General features: G+C 39.2%; 1 protein-coding gene across 11 annotated transcripts in view; it reads right to left on the reverse strand.

Annotated features, from left to right (window-relative positions):
* The window catches only part of KCNQ1 (potassium voltage-gated channel subfamily Q member 1), a 409,605-nt gene that overhangs the window by 274,298 nt on the left and 112,348 nt on the right, over positions 1–22,959 (reverse strand). The gene's annotated exons all lie outside the window — the stretch shown is intronic.

Raw genomic sequence — 22,959 nt, forward strand, 5'->3', positions numbered from 1 at the left:
TGATTGTGAGCCAACATGATCATAGGACTCGATGATAAAAGAAGCTATTCAGAGTTTTGGCAGGAGGAATACTTCTGACATTTTGTTTCATCTGGATCACAAGATTAGACTTAGGCTTGGGGTTTTAACACTAAGCTGCCCATGCTGCATCATATAGAGCTGATTTCTGACACCTCTTCTAACTGCGCATCATGTTATTCTTGAACATTCCCATCCAAGTCAATTGGTTGACCCTTGAAGCAAGCTACAATCTATTACAAATAAACACAATTGAACCTATTTGTTGAAGAGGGAAGATTACACCCTTACACTCCCTAGAACAGACCGAAGATACGTGTAGGTACCAGGCCACAAAATCAAGAATTCATTCTTCTTGAAAGCAAAACATAAAAGCCAGCATGTATCCAGGCATCAGAAATATAGTTGTACCATATTCCAAATACCAGCTAAAGTGTTAAAAAACCTCTGCGACCATATGTGACACATTTCAACCATGTTCATAGCTGGAAAACAACATTAGAATTAGTATTGATTAAGTTATTAACTGCCTGGCTAGAAAAATCACTAGATGGAGAATGAAAACTTGAATGGGGCAAACATACATTTTTTTCTGTAATTAACAGAGAGAAATAGGCACATGCAGAGGAAAATTCATCTCAACTGTCCAAAGCACCTTCAGCTGTAACAAGTGACTCTTTCAGGTGTACCTATCCTTTTCCATTTATCCTTTTCCCTTTTTCCAAGGGAAAGTCCATGTGATTGGCTTATTCTACTTAAGTAGTTTTAGACAGCTGAAGTTAGCTGCAAAAATAATAATAAAAAAAATAAAATAAAAACCCAAAGTCAAGAAGTGTTTTGAATTATTCAATAAGGTATTCTCAGCCTGGAGCAATGGCATAAACTTCCAAGAGGATAGAAATTTACTGTCAGTTCTCACTTGAAATAAATTTATTAGCTGTTTCTATTTTTGGCCTGGTCTCCCTAGGGAGGTCCATGCAATCACCTCTTCTCCCTCCGGTTTCCCTCTTAGAACTCCTGAACCTACTAGCTGATCTGAAGGCCAGGTGTGTCAGAGCATATTTGAACTTCCTGGAAATGTTTTGAGAATTTGGGGCCAGGCAGAAATGAAGTACCCTGTACATGGCCTGAGAGAAAAGATTTCACATTATTCATGACACGCTCTCATGATGGTTCTCTAATCTTAACTAACATCCAGCCTCAGGAAAACTCACAGCAAGTTTCAGCTGAAACTTCTATTGAAGCCATTAGTCTTCACAAAAACAAAGCAAACCAACCCACAATCACCCACTCCAAGATCCCAAAGCTCTATAGCATCCTTGACCCCAGTGCTTGTACAATCACTGGAGTCCCCTGGAACCGATGTGTTTTAACTGAAGAAAACACTGGAGTAGAACAGTCTCGAGTGGCCTACACAGCCTCAGTGCTCAGCTAGATAAGGACCTGAGCTACTTGATCACAACTGAAAGATGCTCCTGTTCCCAGCAGGAATTTGGATCGGATCATCCCCAGAAGTCTCTTCCAACCTAAGTTCTCCTATTATGGTATCATTTTTCTGTGATTAAGTAGAATTTTTCCTATTGATTCCTGGAATCTGTGTTTAAAAAAGTAACTAAATGCAAATCACTTTCAGAGAAAAAAATTGAATACAGTGAAACCAAGAGGTTTCTTTTCCACTTCCAAGGAAAGTTCACTTGCCATGAAGCACAAGACGAGGAGGAGAACAAGACAGACTACCTCCATGTCCCCTCTAGCACCAGCACCCACCCACCGGCACAGACTTCTTAGCTTTGCCGCATGGCCTTTTCCTGGTTGGGACTGAAGGGGTAGGAAAGAGAAACAGCTTGGGGAAAAAAAAAATAATTATCTGACACTTAGTTTCAGCAGTTTACTTCCACACAGAGATGCAACTCTTGATTCATCAGAGCATAAACTTAGCAGAGAAAGCAAACCAATGACACTTCATTCAATAAAGAATAAACTGCTGTATTCCCACTGTGTTCATCATGTCACTTCTTCAATCAACTCTGATTGATTAAGCTTCTTTCATTAACTGATTTCAGCTTGTCTGCTTTATTAGCATCTGTATTATCCACCTGGGGCCCTAGAACATCTGCTGTGTTTGCCTGCCGTGTTCTAAGAAGCTCAATCCTCCTGTTTATTATAAGTGTTTCTCAGATTTCTGATAAAAACTTCAGATTCTCCCAATCTTCTTCTCATAAAAACTACAGCAGCTAGCAGCTCTTATTCTTCATTTGATCATTTACTGCAGTCGTCCAGCACAGCCAATTATGCTTCATTCCACTAAGCTCACTCAAACAGAAATCACAGGTAGGGCTTCTCACAGGCTGACAGCTCTGCTCATCTTCCATAAAGGGGGACGTACGGTTCACACTTATGCCTCACCAGGCTTTTTCATTTTCTAGTTCCTGATGGTCACAACAACAGAGTGCAAATATTTACTTCCAGAAGTAGGTGTTCGTAACAGATGGAGGGTGGAAGAGCGAGCATTTAACTGTGCCCCCCACATTTAGGATGCTGCTCTAGGGCCCCTTACAAGATACTTGCTTGCAGACATGCTTACAGAAAAGATATCGTTCACCATGTTCATTTAGTGGCATATGAAGAATACATAATGATGTCCTCATGTGCAAATGGAAAAAGAATAATCCCATTCTTCAATTTCCTCCGAAGTTCTGAATGTTACGTAGTCACATAGGATAGTGTGAGCAGATAAATTTTACCCAAGTACCTTATCCCTCAGTACACCCTCTACATACTGGGTTTGGAATTTGTTCTGCAAAAATCAGTAGGGAGTTTTCCTGTATTATACATGAAAATATGATCTTTAATTGATTTCAGTGATGTTAAATAGCTCAAGATTTTTACACGTTTAAACAGGTTATTTTGAAGGTTTACTTGTAGCTGTATGAACAGTTCAGAATGTTTCTTTTTAGAAGAATTAAGAGTTAATCAACTCAAGATTTGGGGGAGGGATTGAACTTTCTAGAGTACAAGTCATAGTGTGTTAACAGACAGTGTATCACACCACACTGAGCTCCACTAAGATAAAAGGCTTAGAAATTTCACTGTATAATAAAAAAAGACTTCATGTAAGCAAAAGAAATAAATATTTACAAAGAAAAAACTGCCTTTAAATTCCTAAAACCCACCCCACATGGAAGAATCACCATCATATGGGGCAGAAACACCATCACAGGAAAGAAGAGTGGGGGGGTGGGAGAACGAGCACAAGCAACAGCCCTTCTTAAAAAAAAATATTTATCTTAAGAGTCATTAGATAATCTTCCACTTTCAAAACTGCTGAACCAGTCAGTTCTACCACACGTTCAGCATCAGACTGTTAAACGAAGTCAAAAGTTTCTGTGGTTACTCTCATCTGAAACGAGCTAATTTCCCCAGAGAACGAGCTACACCGACCAGATGTCTTGAGCCACTACTCCCTGAAGGAGCGGAGCAGCCCAAGCAATGCCGCCTCTGTTTCTATGGAGATGGGTTTTCCCATCCACCACGCAGCCGGGCGCACGGTGGCTACCAGCTGTTGTCTCGACTCGGGCTCCATCAGGAGAGACTGAGGGAAAAAAGTGGGAGACATAGGATGGGGCTTCTCCCAGCCCCAGACCTCAAAATTTATCCACAGTGGCCAACCTCCACTCTTCGCAGCCGCTGCTTGGGGTCACTGCTGTTGTTTAAGGCTGCCTCTCAGTGCTTCCTCTGCTCGTTTTACAGGCTCGTAACAGGGCTGTGGCAGCACACAATCACTTGGTTTAACGTGTTCAATAACTGCACTGGCAAAGCAGGTTTCCCCAACACATGCTTCCAGCCCAACTTTCCTATCTCAATGGTTTTACGAGCTTAAATCTAAATCTCCGTTAGTAACCCATTGCAGGTTCCCCACATTATTCTCACTTTGTACTTTCAAAGGAAAACTTTGTGGATTAATGACTCCCCATCCTTCCCGCAAGGCTGGTTAATGCTTCAAATTCCTATTGCTTTTTAACTCCTGTGGAACTTTAATCCATCTCTGACCATGCTGATGAGCTGCAGAGAAACAATGGTGGCTAGGATTTTCATTCTTGCATTTTCTTTTTGAATGGAGCCAAGTTCAAATGTCTAATTATAACTTTGCAGAGTTAATGATCAATTTAACTAAGGCTTTAGAGTATCTTTGAAGTCATAACAACAAGCCAAAGGGGGGTTTAAAACGTTAACTGCACAGGGAGCCTATGTAGAGAGCTTTCTTAGGATTACCTCTCTTACTTAACAACAAAGTTGAGTTGTTTCAGAATACTTCCTGCAACCCCACGGCTCGATCTTGTTGCCACACAGCACTGAGCTTTACCTAGTATTTATTTTATAGCTCTGAGCAGCCCCAATCATTACCCTATTAATTCAAGCATGTTTAATTCAATGCCCCTCGACTACTCAGTCATGCCTATTTGTAACTTTTAAGCAACTACAGAAAGGTACAACTTGTCCCATCCACACCCAACAGGCACTAATCACTCAGGTTATACATACAACATAAGTAGGGTATATATTGAGACAGCTACAAGCAATATTCCCTTAATTGTATGATATGCAGCTCCTGTTCCTTTGCTTAAGGCATGTGTTTTTTCCACTTATCACACAGGCTGAGCGTGCCCTCAGATGTATGTAGCTCCTACTGATGTCAATGAGCTATAAATATACATCTCAGGACATACTCTGACCTGTTTACTTTTTCATCTAACATATGCAGCCACTCATATTTTGTATATATTGCACTCCATTGTAATGCTGAATCAGCATGTCCAGAAATAACAATAAGGTCATGCTCAGCCTGGAGCAGTGCACAGAGAAAGCAGTTGGGCTCCTCCCTGCTTGCTTTTCACAGGAATCCTGCCAGTCAGCATCGCCAGACACATTTTGCAGAGGTTTCTTTTCCAAACAAAGCTGAAGGTGAAAGACATCAACCTGCTGATAAAAAGTTATGCAAGGAGTCAGAGGACAGCAGTTACAGGTGAGCAGACAGCCATCGCTGGTTCCCAAAGTGAGCTGACTGGGAGCTGGAGGGAAGAAAACCCACAACACACTGGGTGATGTCCTCCAACACTTTCCTTTGCAGTGAGGCACACGAGTGCACGTTTTTCCACTTTAAACTTATAAGTGGGGAAAATTTCCACAGCAAGAACCAAAGGCAGCCTCTAGAACTGCCAGAGGAACATTTTACAGGTTTGACCAATCAATTTAACAGCCACCCTGTGGCTTGCACAAAGTGATGGGACTGCAATGAAGAATTTCTAGGCACGTAGGGGCTGTGTAAACAAAGACAACTTGCATACCATTTTTTTCCCCAGTGCTGCAGTTATAGACCACAATAATCACATGGTGAAATCTAGGATAAGTAAAAGTTGGATAAACTACTTCAGCAAAAATTCATGTTTTCTCCCTAAATTAGCCAGTGCAACCAGATTTCCTTTCAGGGCTCCTGAGAGAGAAAGATTACATCTTACTGCTTTCTTCATTTAAACCCAACTTCCTTAGACCTTATATATGCGTCCATTTTCCAGCACATGCTGAGTTTATGCATTACCTCCAGGTACTTACTATTACAGCCTTGTCACAGCAAAGGCTTACAAATGCTTGAGTCTAAAGACAACTTAAGCTCTCATAAAATATAAAGCAATACAGAAAGGAGAGCAGTTTGCATCATGCTAAAAAAGGCTTTCAGTGAATACCTAGGTACAACACCGCAGCAAGGATAATGTGGAGTTAGCTTTCTTTGTTAGGGGCAGTTCGCAAACTTTGAAGAACTCTAGTCTTCCTTGACATGGTCACGGTACTTGTACTCCACAGAAGTAAAAGGATGATTTTTGTTTTATTTTTAGAGCAATTTTGCAAGAAAAATCCCACGATGAAAAGGTATTTCAACTTCAGATCACAACCATCCCTATCATTCTTTAAAGCTGTACAACATATACGTTGTACTGCAACACCAGTACAAAACTTTTTTTTTTTTTAATAAAATACAACCATAGCCAATTTTTTTTTTATCTCTTTCTATTTTCTTGGGTGCTTCCTCATACTTTAGAAGCATTAAAAAAGCATTTTGTTTAAAATCAGAAAAAAGAACAGATTCCTTAACTCTCCTGAAGGTGCAAGACCCTGAAAATCTGAGGGTGCATCACAAGGCACAGCATTTTTTCATTATTATAGCTACACAATGGCTACCACTGTACATTGTATCTTGGGACAATGTTTTCATAAGTGTTTCAGTGGCTTAGCAACACATCTTCTAAAATTATGTAAGCACTTGGAGCTAAGTTTACACACCTGCAAAGCAATTTAGATTCTTTAAGCCTAAACTATGCCAGAGAGATGGTGGTGGTAGGACACCTGCCAGGTGACACCTCTTCACCCGTATCAGGGAGACTCGCCCCTTGGAGCCTTCAGAAACTTGTATTTTATTTCAGAAATGCAACTAGGCATGCACTTGTCCCACCTCCCTTTATGCTCTTAGCTGAGAAACCCATGGCTCCATCCATAAACCTGTGCAGGAAAGAGGTACTCCTGGAAACCTGCAGTGAACCTAACTGTGGCATCTCAGCCTCAGGCCAGATGACGTGCGTTCACACTGGAATCTCGAGTAAAAGCAGCACCTGGGTTCCTGAAAGTAATGAAAAAACAAACAAACCTAAAAAAAGAGCGTTGCAGCACCTGAGTGAAGTAAATGGATTTTCTGCCAGATCCAACAGCAGGGGTAGAAGCGAGTGCATGTCAGCTCTACAGTAGGCCATAAAGTTCTCATCTAGTGCAGCAAATTAACTGATGCCAACAGAAGCTTAAAACAATGACCAACTGCAACTAACTGTAGCAGCAAAGGAGCCACTGCAGAAGGCTGTCTAGCACCCCTGTTATGGGAACAATGCACCCCAGGGGGAGAGGCATTTTTGCATTTGTTGATACCAAATTCAACAGACACTATTGACCAAATCATAGACCATGGCTCTAAGGTTTCTTTTTCAATATTTCACTTTCAAATCCTACTTGCCAGTACTGGGCCTTTTAAAAGCAAGTATTGGAACTCTGTACGTTAAGACAGAATCCCCAATGTGCTTATTGAATGGCTGTCACTTTTCACAGATTTAAGTAATAGGGCTGCCTGAGCCACTGCCTCACATTGAGTCATATGTGCTACAGTCCAACATCTTCATCTGGAAAAACCAGGCTTAACAGGATTGGGAACGTACACAGTTTAACTGGCAACACAGAGCAGGGGCACCCAGGGCAAAAGGCAGGGCATGGAAAGAAGAAGACAGGCTCCAACACCTCACCTCAAAGTAAAGAAGCAACACTCATGTGAATACTCTGCAAGACAGAACTATCGCAGTGTAACACAGCATCCTATAGTTCCTTCTTGACATTCAATAGTATGTAGCTCCCATTCTGAACACCTGAAAAAACTCAGGGAGAGAGATTCTGATTTTCAGGCATAAAGTTTTGTGGCACAATGTATATTCAAAAAGCTGTTACTGTTAGCTTGTCACTTTTTGTGCCAATCTACCAAGTGGTTGGTATCAAGCAAACCATTACTTTAAATTTTTGCCTTAATAAAGCTGCTTAACATGTTTGTGTGATGGCAAAGGTCGCTCCCTGTTTAAAATCAGGGGTCACGTCTTTGCCAGAATGAGACATTGTTTTAAATCACAATCACTGCGGACCCTCCAAGTGGAATAGAAGGGGTAGGCAATATGTCAGTGTCTCACAACCACGAAGAGAGAACAACCCTCAGTACAACGCTTGGAGCTGCACACACCACTTAATGCTTCCCTCCAGTAGGTTGCAATGTGCAGCCGCTCATGGCGGCATAAACACTGCTGAGCTGAAATCGCTATCCAAGCCACGTTCGATGTACATACGAGAGGTTAGACAACAGCATCTTTTCTCTCAAGTCTGCTCCTTAAATTGATGGCTTATGTAACTAAATGATGTATTTATTGCAAAACATGTGTTTTTACATGCACTTACTAAAAGACATGCACATTGCACTACTTTAATCCTTGATTAATCCTACCAATTTCTAAAACATGAGATACGTAGCTTATAAAATCCACCTGTTTTGATTCATCAAACGCCATGCACTACAGCAAGCTAGAAATAAAAGGTGCTATTTAAAATGTTCCATAACAGTACATTTGTCAACGATACTTGATCAAAGCATTTGCTTTGACTGTGCCCTATTTGTTTAACTACTACTGCTGCTGCTTATTTTAGTCTATACTAAAGAGTTCTGAAGATCATAACCTGGGCAGATGCCAGAATAATGTAGCTTTTAAACACAACCTTATATTCAAAGAGTGAAATCAAGCTCTAAGAACATAAGTATGCAAAATTCCATCATGTACACAAACTTTTCCTGAGTTTTTTCTTTTTTTTTTTTTTTTAAAGATTCAGTGGATAAAACAGGATTTAAGTAGTTTTACTTATAAATATTTCAGAATACAGTAAAGAAATTCATGCATACCTGTGTTGGTATTGCAAGAGTTATTTGAACACATTTAAGAGTTTTACTTTATTATTTTGATAGCCAAAAAATTAAGCATTTCACATCAGACTAGACTTCACTGACTTGTGTGGCTGTGTTTTGAGGTCAAATCCACTGGGAGATATTTTTACCTCTGGTGTGTTTATCTGTTCACCCCCTTCTCACACCTCTTTGTGTTCTCTGACTTAATTGCATAACCAATAATTAATTGTAATCATTTTTCATTTGATTATGTTCATTGGTTTTGACCCACTGCTTAGAACAATATTGTATTACACTCAGTCTCAATGGTTCTTCACTGTCCTTTCTCAGCTAAGAGGAACACTAACACAGAATGCTGCAGAACAAGAATTACATGTGATTTAACAAAGCACACGCACAGACAGGCTGTTCTGGGCTCATGTATTTAAACTGAAGGACAAAGATTGACATTAACTGCAAATCACCAGGTAATAGGAAAAATCTTTTACATGTTTATTGTGTAGAAAGATGCCAATGTATTTCTTTAATCTGAATTGTCAGTAATGGTGCTTTGAACCAGACAGCAGGGATACATCTCCAAAACCCAAAATTTCACAGAAGGCAACAATTTGATTTCAAATGTGCTAATTATGTGTGTATATATATGTATATATACACACACGCACACACATATATGTAGGGTGAGTACCAAACCTGAATTTTAAATCCTCTGTGTGTATGAATAGGGAATTAGCATCTGAAGTTCATCACTTTAAATTACAAGTGAAGACTTTGTATATAATAGAGCTTAACAATAGCACCACAGCCATCGATGTCTTGGACTTACAGATATACTTTTGGTTATGGTCCATGTATAGTCATGGTGTAGCTGGGAGAGATGGAGTGAGGATCAAAGTGAAATGTAGCTGAAAATGCCACTTTTCATCTGACTTCAAGAACTGTCATGTTTTACAGGGTTTCCATTGCAAATAATAAATGCGTCTCTGACAGTTGAATAAATTTTACCAGGTGAATAGAGATTTCACAGTGCAGAGACCACTGAATGTTTCAGACCTTAGAAAGGTGCTCCACATTTCACTTGGTGACAAATGTGCAGGAGACTTCTGGGGTGGCTCCCAGCCTGCAGTCATAGCTACCTGTTCAGACTCCTGCGGGCATCTCTCTAAATCCCTGTTTGACATCAAGACCCCCCTGTTAGTGCCAACCCTAACAGCAGCACTAGAGGAAAGGAAATCAAAGCAAATGAGACCCATGACTCATGAAAGCAGCCACAGAAATTGAGATTTTCATGTAGCTGTTCTAGATCACCCCACTACCAGTGTCTCTCTCCTTTGCGCTCCTATTAATATAATGCTTTGTACAACCCTGCTTCACACAGAAGAGGACTCCTGGCATTCCAGGAGTCAAAAGCAAATGCACAAGTATTTTTGTTTCTTCTAGGCAAAAACAAATCCTCCTCAAACCAGACTGCTAAGAGCAAAGGCCTTTGCAAACATAATAAATGCTTTCAGCTACTTAAAATACAATGTTTATTTTTACTTCAAAGGTTTTTTTTAGACTAAATTACCTTAAAGCAAAAAGTGCAAGCAAAATAGTTTGGTCTTTTTTTCTTTTCTTTCCCAGCTTCTTAAAATATGCCGGTTGGTCTAGACCTACACATCACAGGCTAACATAAATAAGTGCATCTTTCATAAAATTTATTCCACAAACAGGAGCTAGACCACTGGATAGATACAGCAGCTATATTTTAAACGTTTTGGCATCCTTTCTCACCACTATTTCCGTTTCCCTGCACCTTCCCTTTGATCTGGCCCCACCCCAGGAGTCAGTCATCTTCCCTTGGAGGCAAATGCACCAGCACAGCTCAGTACAGCCAGATGTTTTGAGGGAAGTTTCATTCCCTCCTTGCTACTCGCTCAAGAGACTGAAGAGGTACTGCTCCAGGCTGACTCTGTCGAGTTTTCTGACTCGGGAAATAATACCAAAGAAACTAATTCACAGAAGAACACAGAGGGAAAGCATATGAGAAAAAACACCCTATTTGTTAAGACTGTTCAGACCTCTGGCATTACTCTTAGCAGGCACTTTGCTACCTACAAAGCAGAGATTTGAGGAAGAGCATCCCTCAGTCCAGTTCCTTCTCTGCTTTTTCTCTACAATACTTATCTCTCTGCATTATGTTTGGGCTCAATGCACCAAGGTGCCCTCAATCACAACCAACTTCCAAGCAGTGCACATAGCTCATCAAATAGCAGTGATCACAGAAGCACAACCTGAGAAGCTTTCAGGGTGGAAATTTATGAATTTTTCTCTCTTGCTCAAGGACAGACTTCCCTGCTTTCCTCCAAGGTCTTCCCCAGTTAGGAAAGCATGGAGCACCTAGAGGCACATTTCCAGAAAAGCCATAAACGTACTAGAGGTGGTAGCCAGCAGACTGCAAATTTTAAGTGTATTTTAGTATGTTTCGTATCTTTTTTTTAAGAGCTGAACTTGTCAGGGAGTTTGAGAACCCACCTACAGACCCTTAGGTTTGTTCTTAATCTTTCCTGCAATTACATCTCACTGTTCCACAGAAACTTTAGCCTCTGTTTTGTAACACGTGAGAGGAGACCGAAGCACACTGTTCTAGAATTAGCCCCTGAAATCAAACGCTTTATGTTGATCTCTGAGACATGCTCAAGCATAATCCCACAACCTTCTGCTTTATTATGCATTTTCTAGCTTTTGAAGAAGAGACAATGAATTCACCAGTCTAGTGCGGTTTAACAAGTGATACAGTCAAAAAAATTTCTCTTGGGAAAAGGCTTGTTTGGTGACATCAACAGCACTAGTGACTGACCCCTAGGGAAGTGGGACAGTCATACACAGATGGGAAATAGCTGGGAAGAAACTACATGGAAGCACTGAAACATTAGACCCTACCTAGTGGCTGAAAACTCAAGTGCGAGGTCCAGATGCTAAAGTCTGAATGTGTTAGCATCACTGTTAGGGAACTGATACTAAGTGACAGATAGATTATATTACATAAAGTTCAATTTCTGACCGCCCACAATGGCTTCTAATTCAAACAAAGACCCGACAAGCTACTGACATTAAATAAATCCAAGTAAAACGCTCGTTGCTTTGAAACTTTAGCCTTAGACCCAGTAACGTTACGGTATACTCATTTGTTAAAAGGACTGCTTGATTTTTACTTAATAATACTTTACCAAAGCAACTGAAAGTTATTGATTTTCTGTGGTATGAACTGAGATGACGAAAAAACTAAGATTACAAATAAAAAGTCTTCTTTATTCTGTATATCATTTCTGCTGTGCTGGTCAGATGCCTTTGTTTTTCCTTCTAGTCCCATGGCACATGAATACTATCTTACTGAGAAATAAAACAAAACGAAAAGACAAAAATATTTTCCAAGATTTTACTATTTGTTTTCAGCCTTATATCCAAGACTAAGAGTAAAGAAGAAAATCAGTAGCATTTTTAAAGAATGCCCCACACCAGTTTAATTTTCGTTTTTGTTTTAAAAAGTACACAATACTTACGGTTCTGAAGCCTCTTGGAATAGAGGCCGGGATCAGTATTTATATAAAAGTGATTAAAAGACATTTTAATTCAAAAAAGCTGACATGCTTCGTTAGCAGCCTTTTCCATGCTGACTTTGTTCCAACTTTTAATCAACAATATCTATATGCAGCTCTGGACCCAACAAATGTTTCTGCGTTGGCCTGGAGCCACAGAATGCTGTAGGTTGTGGGCAGCCCAGCTCAAGGAAACCAGAGAACAAAAGGATGTTCCCTGCCACCATGAAAGAGGCACACTGGAGCAGTCTCTGTCTTACTGTAGATGGCAGGCAAGGGTCACAATGCAAGTAGAAAGTCAAAGCAAGGCACACGCAACTCTGACAGAAGAGAAGCTCCCAAAGTCTTGACTTCGGCTTTTTTTTAAATGTTTGAATTCCCCATGTCTTGTGAACTGCTTCAGTTGGTAACGATTTAAGCCCAGGTAGGAGAAGGAATGACAGAAAATGTAATTCCATGATGAGTGACACCTGCAATCCACTCAGGAATTGCAATGCTCAAGAAGTCACTGTTTCAATAGGTGACAGAACAGAAATGTCAAGAAATATCTGATCATGTACTTCTTTCCTAAACTAAGACACCTTGCATTTCTACTACTACATCTTGCACCTTTGCACAAAGCTTCTGCTGAGTCCCCATCATTTTGCTCCAGCTCTCTAAAGAAATTAGTTTTTGTAAGGGAAAAGCTCTAGCTCAATGTCTCTGTTCAATATTAAGAAAAAAAACATCTCCTTTAAACATTAAAAGTATACCTATAAGCAACTTTGTCAATGAGCCATGAAAAATTAGAGCAAAGAAAGAGCTGTTAAAAGGAACAGACAACTCTAAGATAATACTCATCAGAAAAAGATGCTTCTGATGTCCCTTGCTCTCTCTACAATGAACAGTTGCCTAATGTTACAACTATTTGCAATGCTCTCCTGCATTTCTACGCCATTCTGTGCCCAAAGAGGCAGCAGCACCATCTCCCACTTCTCATCTGCTACTTTCCAGATCACCCTACCAGCCTTGATCTACGCATTTGTAGGAAATCTGCAGGAACCACGGTGCTGAGGATTTCTTATATTAAAAAGATATTAAAATCTAGGTGCATGTCGCCTGAAGACACTTAATGGAGATTTAAAATCCCAGGGGATTTGTCTGAATTAGCATTCATTCCCTCTCCCTACCAAAATGCACAAAGTAACACTGCAATGAAAAGTTGCCCAAAATACAATGCCTTCCCCTATGTGTTACAAAAACTACTCTCATATTCCAAATGAAAGCTAGTTTCAGATACAAAATCAGAACAGATTAGCAGTTTAGATACAGATCAAAGAGTTGTAAGATATCGATGAAAATAGGATTTGGTTTTAGAAAGAGAAACGTCTCTCCACATAATCTATGAAACAAATGAACTGTCTGGAACAGTCCCATGTGTCTGAACACTTAGGAACCAGAGTGCAGTTGAAATGGAATCAGCTCTTTAAACAGCTCTCAATGTACTACTTTAAAACAATTTTCCAGCATTTTAACATGGAGTTTCCTAGTTTTAGAAATATCACTACCTAAACAAGAAAATGGGGCTTTGCTTACAAACTGTTACTCATTTTGATTACAGCTGCAAACCTTGTTCTGCTTTCAGGGCCTGTAAGACCCTAGATCTATTCTCCACACCTTACTACAATATCACAAATGTGCTTATGGGAATGTATCAGTAGAGAGTTTGACACTGGCTTCAGCACAGACAGTATACTGCCCTAATATTCTTGTATTTTTTCCTTGTTGATGAGATAGCACTTCTGGCTTGGAGTTTGGAGTAAGGAAAGAATTTTTTCTTTACATCCCTTTTAATTCTGCTTCAGAAAGGCATATGGCTTACCAGTTAAATATTTAAATGTTTTACTAATGAGCTGGATCATAACACACATGAAAATTTTTAAGTATGAAAAGAAACGTTGTAATATCTGAAAATTGCAGTAGGGTCCAAGTAGCTTTTAATTTGTGTGTGCTAGGAATTTATAAGGCAAGTTGTCATCTCAGGAGTAGTCTACACACATGTTCAACACTGGTACTCTTGTACAAATGCATGTTCTTTTCAGCTTTTTTTGCCTTTATCAAAATAGCTGTAATAATACAAACCCAAATGTTCCTGTTATTGTATTAATAATAATGATGACATAATAGTACAATTATACCCCATGGGACTAGGCTATATTGACGCATGCAACCACGTGCTCTTAATCACTTAAAAGACAGTAACAGAGATTGAAGATATTACCACACCCAACTCCTCATTAGAGCACCTCTCATCTTGGAGATTGCCACCCACAAAGCTGAACCAGTTGTGGAAGTGCTCATTCGCCTTCTTCAATGTGACTAAATTGGTTTTAACCAGCTCTGCTGTTAAACAAAGCTTTCTGGGTCAACTATACACTGCAGCACTATGAATGTGAAAGCAACACAATCCATTTCTAGGCAGAGCAAAACCCCACAGTGGGGCAGCAGTGAAGAGCTAGCAGATGACTACTTCTTAAGTTCTTCCAGAAAGACATGCTTCTGCAACCCTACAAACAGCCCTGTCTGTTCTAGCTGAGTTGGAACAAAACAGCTTTTGTTTGTAGACACAGCTGAGCTGCCAATTCAAGTTCGATAACTGGCTCTAGATTATAGTAGACATGCCTAAACCTATAGGATAAAATTAATTTCAATCAAGTCTGTCACAATCAGCTGTCAGGCTGATATCCTGCTGTCCTGCTACAAAACAGATGCAAAGTAGACATAAAAAGCTACTTAACTAATTAGTCAAATCAATAAAAGAAAGGCACTAACAGACTTAAGTATGTGAAAACAGGGCCAAAATCTCAGCTGTCATATTAAAGAAGCTTTCATAGTGACAGGTCCTAAACTAAGAAATGAGACAAGAAATTTAAAATGTCTTTTCTTCAGTGTTATGGCTGCTGAGGCCCATCACAGAACCTGAACACTTGGAGCAGGCCCAAAGTGGGACTCTGGTAAGTTTATTCTTTCTCTGCTTCAGTGCCTGGCTGTGCAAGAAGCTATTCATACTTCCTTCCGCTCACCTTTTCACCACTTTGTCTGTTTAGACTGCAAGGTCCATAAGGGTAGGAACTATCTTTTAGAGTGTGTGGGCGCTCTACTAGGTGCTATACTTCATCCTACACGCAGGGCCCTTTGAATGGACTGTAATGTAAACAACAATAATATCTTTTCTCAGAAGGATAGCACACAAGTCTGCTTGCAAATTTTGTTGCAGATAAAGTTTCCATCACGCTTTTAACTATCAAAAGCTAAGAAATCTTACACTGTAGTTCCACAAACACTTTAAGCCAGCACTGCTGCCAAAAGCAGCAATCTCATCTGGCCAAAAAAAAGGTTAGTTTGAACCCATACGGTTCTCCAAGGCAGCTTACAACATAGCTGCACAAATGCTTGTGTTGGCACAAGGAATGGAGCAGCAGAACCATTTCTTTGGGTGGCAAGTGCCAGCTTATGCAGGCTGAAACCCATTCTTGAATGTGCAGCCTGAATTCTCCATTGGTTTAATCCCACAGAGCCAAGCTATGGTGGAAAAACTACGGGTCACCCAATTTTACTTGTAGAACTGCTAATACTCACCTCCCAAGAATGCTGCAAGGTTAAGTATGTTCATGTTTGCAAGGCATTACAGAAGTAAGATTGGTAAATATTTAATTTTCTCTCCTCCATTTTCCCTTACCACTAAATATAACTCATTCTTAGCTTCATATACTAAATCAATGGCTTGGAACAGCTCCTAGAAGGTAGGTGTCAAACTCCTTGCCTGCAGACCAGGTGGAGGCCACTCACTTGAATCACAATACAATGTGTATAAACTGATCTGCAACGTTACAACCGAAACAGCCTCCTAAATATGCTGTACCTGCTCTGCTGCAGGGAGCCATGGAATAGTCAGATTACCTCTATAGCAGATGTCCTTTCTCATCTTTACATGGGAAATAGCTGCAGAGGGATAAACGATGAGTAAATCAATTGATTTTGCAGGCATTCCAGGTGTAAACACATCCTGTCAAGCTGACAAAAACAAGAAAGTTTGTGAAAGGCACTTCAATAAGGATGTTAAAGGGATGTTGGAGGGGAAAGAAATTAAATATGAGTATATATGTGGAAAACATATGTGGAAACAAGGAATTAAACTAAAAGAAAAACACACAAGCAAAGGGCTGGAGCTCTTTTTCACTCCCCTTCCTGAGTTTCCTAGCTCAGAGCTGCATTAAGAGATCATTTGTACTATTTCAGTGCTGCTGTATCTGTTACAAAAGGTGCTGCTGACATTTGCTACTTGAATGGTTAGTGCAGGGACCACAACTAAAAGAAACCACCAGAGCTACTATAGCTGCCTCTAGCTTTTAGAACCAGTAACTTTTCTCAGTTAAATACTAATTAGGCCCACCTGAAAACTCAAATGCTACATGGATCCATGGACAGCTGCTAGACATTCTCTGTCTACTTCAGCACACATCAGACAGCCCCAATGTCATTAACATAAGGGAAACCATCAAAGTGAGGAAGTACATAGCTTGCTGTCACAGACCGGGTGTGAGAACAGGCATTTTGTTTATTTTGTTAGTTCTTTGAAGTCCTGCTGTTTCTGAGAGCTAATAACAATTCCTGGCTTCCCATCACTTTGAAAACGTGTTGATATTTGATGGGTTAGGTGGAAATACCTGATGCTAGCAATACACCAAGGTAGAGGTCCCTGAAATGAACATTTGGCATTGCTGGGCAATGCAGAAGCTCTAGGACATCTCTACTGGTGTTGGGTCCCTAGAAACTCTGCGCAAGACAAGCCTGGTAGAGCTGATGCTTCAGTCTGCATGTTTTTTTATACTATCAAAATAAAAGTAAATTAGATAAAAATAAACTTAAAACATTAGATGTGTGACAAACACAGCTTGCAGTTACATAAATCAAACTCTTGTGCTTCCTAGGGTATCCCTAAGTACAAGCAGATACTGTTCATGAAACCTTTCCTAATACACCCTGATCCCGTTAATATTTATACGCACAGGAAGCTCCGCTGAAGTCATTATGACTACTCATATACACAGAGTTAAACATACTGCATAATTGCAAGTCTCGAGCCATAAAAACTTCACTTATAAATGTAGGACCTAATTTGGTTGCCTATGCCCATATACTTAAAAAAAAAAAAAAAACAAAAAAAAAAAACAAACTACAGCATAGAGTCCTGGCCTTTTTTTTTTTCCCTCCTAAAAACATGGAATGAACTTTCAGTAGGGTGGAGCTGCCAGATGCTCTACTCAATATGAATGCAACCCAGCCAGAGATATTTTTTCTAATTGTTGCTAAAAATAGAAATATGTTTTGATGCTTCTCTAAGTATAGCTATATGAAGAAATAATAGGGAGATCCCTGTACCTTCTTGTTCCTGTTCTGTGGACAGTGTCATGTATTTGTCACTTTTTTCACGGCTGAGGCAAGTTTCTAACAGAACATTCATTTACGCCTTATCCTTCCAGTACTGATCAGTGGTCAACACAAAGATGTGCCTTCCTACTAAACTCACAAGTCGAGAACAAAGTTTTTAGAAAAGGAACTCATATAAGCTTACTTTAGCAGCAGCTAAGAAAGTTAAGAGGTAGTCCAGTTGCTTTTGCTTTTTCGAGCCAGTTAATTGAAACCACGTAATCCAACACTGCAAAATAAAATTCTTAATCCATTCCATTTGTTTAAGTTGTTTTCTCTCTTCCAACTCTGGGAACCTCCTTTCTCGCAAGACATTGGTACATGCTGCTGTTCTGCACTACAATTACACCACACCTGCAGAGTTTGTTCCAGTTTTGCCTACTGAGGGCCACTTAAAGCAATTCAAGAGCCACCAGCCAGGGACAGCTGGCAAACTCAAACCTGCCTCAGTAGTCTATCATATGTAATCAATTGCTAATAGAACTTCAGACTCATCCCATTATTTCCTAGCTAATTCCCCCAGGGAAAACAAGGCAGCAAGTTTCCACTTTGAATCATGAAGCTAGTTTTGCCCCTCTCCCTCCCTCCCAACTTTCCCCTCCCTCTGCATCAGTTCACTGCACTGTTTCAGCTTTTCAGCTTGATATCCGTTATGTTATGTCAGCTGTTACATTACGCTTAAAACAATAGACTCCAGCTGGCTGAGGTCAGATGTGAAAACAAGGACCTAACAAAGCCATAGACCCTCCAGTTATACTGAAATTGAGATACACACTGAATGTAGCACTTAATGACAAACTACTTTCCAGACATTTGGGCAAGGCATAAAGGAAACACCTGTCACTGCAAACATTACACACTAATCCAGATAAATCCTAAATTTAAAAATCTTTCTTTTCACTGCTTGGCTGCACTGTGCACCAGTATTTCATAGTTCTATTTTTCTCCCCCCTCAAGATGGCATTTGTATTCATCTGTTTGTTTACTAAAATATTAAGTAGCAAAAAACATGTATAAATTTGAGCAAAAAAGTTTATCGTGTTTCTTCTAGAGTTAACAAGCAAATGTTCTGAGCTTGACATGGATTTACACCCCAGAAAAGCTTCAACAAACTTTAACCCTGAAGTAGAAAGCTTGACAAAAGCAAACAAAATTTAAAAATTAATAAAACATTCTTTTTTTTTTTTAGTGATGTTATATTCTTAGACATACCTTTGAACAGATTTTATTGGAGTGTAGATGTACTAAAAAAAATAAACAAAACCTGGCCATACTACTTGACTTATGAGAATAAACACAAGCTCTTGAGGAACAGGTGAACTACCAACAACTCTGGAACATGTATCTCCCTATTTTTCAACATACTACACGCAATACAAAAGCAGTGTTTTTTGAAGACTCTCAGGCTACTGTAATTTGTGTATGAAAAGCTAGGGAGGCTTACTCAGAGCAAAAGGATAATTTGGCACTGTGTTCATTTCAGATTTTGGCCAATACCCTCATGCTGCCAGCAAGGGATATCACCATGTCGGATCATGCAGGCCACCAAGTAGCCAGCAGACAGCACCAATCCATCACCATTGGTTTATGCTGGCCTGCAATCTGTCGCCAGCTCCCCATCAAGCTTGAGGAAGGTCACACTTTCCAGAGCCTGTGTTCAGAGACTGAGACCCAGTTAATGCTTGGTGCTTCGTAGTCATCTCATCCCAAAGTGTTAGGTAGAGAAATGCCAAATTCTGATTCCTTCGCTCACAGTGATTTAGTTGCAGGCTTTATTTTAAATGACTATATTCAGATACAGCACCAGAGAACTCCAGGTACTGAAGGCCAAGAAAATATTTTTTGTTTTACATAGTTCTTACAACAGGAAGAAATGGAAGTAATCAATTTTCTGCATCCAAACCTATCTTTATCAAATCCAAGCTCCATTGTAGCAGACTAAAATTAGAATTCAAGCCTGGCACATTTTGAACCTGCTAGAAGAAATGTATGCAAGATATGTAGAAGTGTTTTCTTCTCTATAAATCACTGGTTATTTGTACCATATAAATCTAAAAATAATTTTCAATGGTAACTATAAAGAAGGTTAGCCAAACGATTTTTTTTTCCCCACTGCAAAGGAAACACCGAAGACGATGGCAAGAGCCTATCTGGAAGCATATAAGCATACTGGAAATCTTTCGGTGTGCTTAGAAGTTTAGTATCTGTTTCTTTCTCCTCCATGCAAATGTATGTCCAATTCATTTCACTGAAAGCTTTAATTGTTCTCACATTTTCCTTACAGCTATCCGGATGATGAGAAATCAGGCCAAACAACATGAACTTTGTGGTTGTAGCCACAAAGTGGTGAGAGTTGTCTCTGGTGGCAACATTTATACAACCCTTCTCTTCAACCTCTCTCTCCCCCAGGAGAATTATTTTTGTTTATTACTCGTATAAAATTCCCCAAACCCATGTGAAAAACCATCCCTTTATTAATAGTTCACTTCTTCCAAAAGGATATTTTTACCTACTTCAGGACACCATCCAATATCTGAATTCAGCTACCCCAAATGGGGCACAGCATGGTCCAATGCTGCCCTCTACAGATTTTAAAGGAAAACTATACCTCCCCTCTACAATTGACTCACAGTACATGTAAAAGAAAAAAAAATGCTCATCTTTCCTTCACTGGTCTTAGCATATTTTCCTTACATATTACCTCTTCACTCCTTCCTGGCGTTGTTCAGCTTCTCAGTACTCAGCTACACCAAACAATAACAAGGGGCTTGGCTTTATTTGTTTGCTTTTAAACCCATTTCATTAAATTGGTTCAGCTGCCCCTAACAGACTATCTTCTTTCCACTTTACGAGCATCTGATTTGAATCCCTCAGACCTGTTCAGGATGGATGTAAAGCACTGCTTAAACTGAGAGCTTTCTCATCCAGAGCTGCTCTTCAGAGAGACTGCATCAGTTGGTAGATGCAGCCTGTAATGCCTATTACCTGGGCAACCTATACAGGCAATGCTTTATTCAATTTTTCAAAATAATGAAAATAAGAACAACTATCAATGTCCAGATTGCAAGCCTTGGCCTTCTCAAACCACAAAGATAATCAGAAGGTAAATGCTGGGACCATTTTGAACAATTTGTTCTTTGTGAAGACTACCTTCAGAGTCAAGAGCTGTAAGTATGTTTCCCTTTCTTTCATACAGAGCACTTAAAATGCCAGCAAACAAAAAGCAATGCTCCTATTCAAACAAAAGCTTATATTAAAGCAAGAAATTAAATCTAGATATCTTGTAGGCCTCAGTTCTGTGCCACTCTCTCTCAGCTGTAGGAATTATTTCAAAGCTAATAAGACAAATAACCACGAAAAATTACCTTTTTTCTTTACTGAAGGCCTTTTGAATGTTTAAAAACTGTTTAACCTCTTCACTAAGACGTACTCTAAAGTAGAAAAGGAACTCAGAAAACAAAAAGCTGGAAAGAGCTTATACTTTCATCATAAAAACATACTGTTACTTTTTTTTTTTTGTTGGAATCAATATTGAAATGAGATTCCTACAAGAAAATAGCTTTTTCAGGCACACTAAATATCCCTTGGTTCAGCAGAATATTTAATCCCCTTGGATCAGGCACTTGGATTTTCTTAGATCATGCTGAGATAACAGCATTCTGCTGTGTTCTGGCACCATAAAATCCTTGCTTATGAAAATAAAAGAAAAATATGGCCTCTCTGGGAACATACATCTCAGAATTACTTTTTTCCATAGTTTAAATATTGTAGTCTCAAAATCAATTTTTACAGAGATATACCACATTCTCTTTATGAGTCATGGCAAAAGCTCTCCCGCACCACTCTTTTAAATGGGCCAAGTGTACATATACCCTTCAAAATGATGATCCTTTCAGAGTCTTGGCTCAGACTCCAGCTCACGCTGGGCAATTGCCAACGAGTAACTGTAGTCAAACCCCTCCAACAGCACCATCTAGTGAAAAAAAGATAAAATAAACACATGCAAATTTAAACAGTTTTCACTGCATTCTGGAAGCTAACAAAAGGCCAATTCTCTCCTAATCTCCCATTACAACTGCATTTAGGTATAGCTTTCATCAAGGCTCTTTGCCTTGTGAAGTGTGGTGACAAGTAGAGAAAGATTCAACAGCTAATTGTAAACTTTTTGTCTAAAATTGGAACACCAATGGGAACACCAACTTACCCTTGTTTATTTTTCCAATGTTAAGTTTGCAGTTCTCTTATTGTTACGAAAAATAGATCCAATTTAAAATACTTAAAATTATTGATAACATATCTTCAATTTCCTGCTTTGGTAGTAGGAGATGATATTGCAATATTTTAATAATAAACAGCTCCAGAACAAAAAAGAGCCAATATATACATATAATCTCAGCAACCCTTTTAGACCTTGCTTTCATATAATTATAGTATCTTGTATGACTATGTCACTGAAGCATGAAAACCTTGAAATAAGAACAGTATAGGAAATTTTACTAGGTAGAAGCTAATAGAAACCAGATTCTGACGTTTTTATTTTGTTTTGCAAGGTGCCACAACTCCTTTGAAAGTCCCATCAAGACTGGATAAAGCAAAGAGCATGTTGGCCCATCTACTGCTTTGAATCAGTGGATCACTGGCAATCGTCTTAAGTTTCTTGAAAATCACCACAGTTAATCCTTTAGGAAAAGAATACCTATATGCGCCAACACTGAATAAACATACAACAGCTGAATTTCCAAGAAACTGTAACAGTAGGATTTCATGTTAAAAATTCACCATAGTTTTTAAGTGATATAGAACAGGAACATTGATTCATACTCCTTAGAAAGAAAAAAAAAAAAAAAACAGTACCTGCTATGAACAGACAAAATGAGTTCCATGATTTTGCTCATGAAATCATGTGAGAAGGAAAAAACCACACAACACCACTGGCTATGTTGCCACTAGAAGTTATTTCACTCAAAGAACGCAATGTTTCAACTAAAATATTATAATACATTACAAAGATGAGTGTCTCACTGAGATTTTATCACAAGTGAAATTAATCAGAAATTAGCAGAAGTATCCACAACTACTACTTAGGGTTAAAAAAAGCCCTTAAAAAAAGTACAAAAAGGAAATGGCACGCCACAAAACAAGTAAGGTACTGGTTGGAGAAATACAAATGTAGACTCCATTAAGCTGGCAACTAAACTATATACAATATTTTTAACTAACTTGTAAGGTATAAGTAAGCATGAAGATACATTCCATAGAAAGATGTGTGCTTGACACTAAATCTAACGTAATATGCATTTGTACTTACAATATTCAAAATGTAGTCTAAAATCTTCACATATTGAACAGATAGTTTGAAACAAT

Source organism: Anser brachyrhynchus (assembly GCF_964034855.1).
Source record: "Anser brachyrhynchus genome assembly, chromosome: 5".
Lineage (NCBI taxonomy): Eukaryota > Metazoa > Chordata > Aves > Anseriformes > Anatidae > Anser > Anser brachyrhynchus.